This window comes from Poromitra crassiceps (genome assembly GCF_964638095.1).
Source record: "Poromitra crassiceps genome assembly, chromosome: 4".
NCBI lineage: Eukaryota > Metazoa > Chordata > Actinopteri > Beryciformes > Melamphaidae > Poromitra > Poromitra crassiceps.
The window spans coordinates 33627823-33630322 of NC_139626.1; positions in this window are offsets into that span (position 1 = coordinate 33627823).

Here is a 2500-nt window from a genome sequence, read left to right on the forward strand (position 1 = left end):
ATTGTGGTGATTGGGCTGGGGAGAGAGAGAGGGAGAGAGAGAGGGAGAGGGAGAGAGAGAGAGGGAGAGAGAGAGAGAGAGAGAGAGAGAGGGAGAGAGAGAGGGAGAGAGGGAGAGAGAGAGAGAGAGAGAGAGAGAGAGAGAGAGATGGGATGTATGTAGGTGTGCTCTCTCTATCCTGAGCTTGGCCCGGCTCCATGGCCACTGGCTGTACACTGTTCAATTCCAACGCTTGTTTGATTCGGCGCTGAACATTTCAAGCAGCTGACTCATCTGTTATTCCTTCTTTCTCCTCACTCTCTCCAATCGGATATACTCCTCTCCTCTCCTCTCCTCTCTCCTCTCCTCTCTCCTCTCCTCTCCATCTCATCTGCTCTCCTCTCCTCTGCTCTCCTCTCCATCTCCTCTGCTCTCCTCTCCATCTCCTCTGCTCTCCTCTCCTCTCCCCTCTCTCCTCTCTTCTCCTCTGCTCTCCTCTCCTCTCCTCTCCTCTCCCCTCTCTTCTCCTTTGCTCTCCTCTCTTCTCCTCTCCTCTCCTCTGCTCTCCTCTCCTCTGCTCTCCTCTCCTCTCCTCTGCTCTCCTCTCCTCCTCTCTCCTCTGCTATCTTCTCCTCTCCTCTCTCCTCTGCTCTCCTCTCCTCTGCTCTCCTCTCCTCCTCTCTCCTCTGCTCTCTTCTCCTCTCCTCTCTCCTCTGCTCTCCTCTCTCCTCTCCTCTCCTCTTCTGCTGCAAAGCTGCCTCTCTGTTGCCTCTACGGCTCTCCCTCTTGTTCTGGTTGCTAATAGATTCAATGTACTGACACCACCAACAGGCCTGATAGAGCAGTGGTTCTCAAATGGGGGTCCGGGGTCCCCCAGGGGTCTGTGGCACTTTGCCAGGGGGTCCACAAAAAAAATTCAGGAAAATAAAAATAGAAACTTTTTTGTGTGTGCAAAAGCTTCATAGTTCAATGAAAATATGTTATGCTTTAAATCTAAAATGGTTCATGGATTACATTCTAATCTAACAAACATATCAATTTAAAATTCAAGCACGTTACCGTGGAAACAATTACTGTAAGCTTAGCCCAAAATCATAAATCAGAATGAGGGGGTGCACGGGATATTTTCTATCTTGTCCTTGGCTGAAAGCCATCGTGAACTTCTTCTGGTCTGGCAAGCACTGGGTCCGAGCAGCAGCCCTCTGAAGGGGGCAGGGACTTATCAACATCCAGGCAAAGATCGCCTCTTTTAGGCTCCAGACTGCACAAAGACTTCTGTACAACTGTGGCCCAGGCTGGCTCGATACGGCTCAGTTGCTGCTGAGGAGAGCTGGCCGCTTGGGATACGACAAACAGCTCTTCCTGCTATCACCTGGAGATGTGGACACTGCTGCACTGTCACCTTTTTACAGTTCTGTGCTGCAGGCATGGCAGATTGTTGACATCACACGTGCCACAGGTGAGACTCCGGGCATGTGGCTGTTTGAGGAAGCCTTGTTTTTGGATAACTTTGTCAGGACTCAGACACTGCAGTCTGCCAGCCTGCGAGCCGGTCTAAAGAGTGGCTGGCTGCACCAAACTGGGCCATCTGATGAAGATCACAGCAACAGCAACTGAGAGTGAGCAGCAACATGAGCTCCATCAGGCTCGTCAGCAGAGTGGTGGAGGAAGCCTGTGCTGCTCTGCCACCATCCCTGAGAACATTTGTGGAAAACGGCACTGTGTGTGAGGTCTGCGAGGACTGAGTACGCTTTCCCCACTTTATTTATCTCCCCAGCTGTGGGGGAGTGGGAGGAGGGAGAAGGACAGGCTGCTGACTTTCACAACGCCTCACCTGGACACGTTTCAGGATGCTGGGAAGGACATTTAGCATACCTGTGTCAAGCTCCTGAATCTGCGCTCTTTGCTGGGGGTGAGAGGGTCGAGGTGGGCTGAGTTTCTTGGCCCAGACGTTTCCCAGAAAGGCAGCTGGCGGTCCTTGTACAAGCTGCCCGTTGAGAAGCGGACAGCAGACCTCCAGTGGAGGGTTGTACATGGTGCTATAGCTACGAACAGAGCACATCTGGATCCGGAGCCGGGATGCTCTTTCTGTCATCAGATTGAGACCCTGGCACATTTGTTTGATGCCCGCGGCTGTCAGCACTTTTTGAACTCCTGCAAAGGTGCTTTCAGGGGTTCGGAGAGCGCTTTTCTTTTGGGGTGTTTATTTTTGGCCCTAAATACAGTGCAAGAAAGAAGAGTGTGAGTGTCCATACACTGATGAACTTTCTGTCTGCCAAGTTGGCCATCTGGCTGACACGTAAGCATTGAACTCAGAATGCCGGCTGTCTGTTGTTTGTGAACTTCTGAGTGATACGGTTTTTGTGTGCAGTGGATAAAGTTGGTTTGTATTAGGTTTTTAATGGTTTAATAAAGGGAGTTTGAAAACCTAAACCTCTTCTCTTCTGCTGCAAAACTGCCTCTACGGCTCTCCCTCTCTCTCTTGTCATGGCAACAGAATCCTCCCATGTAGGATTTGCTC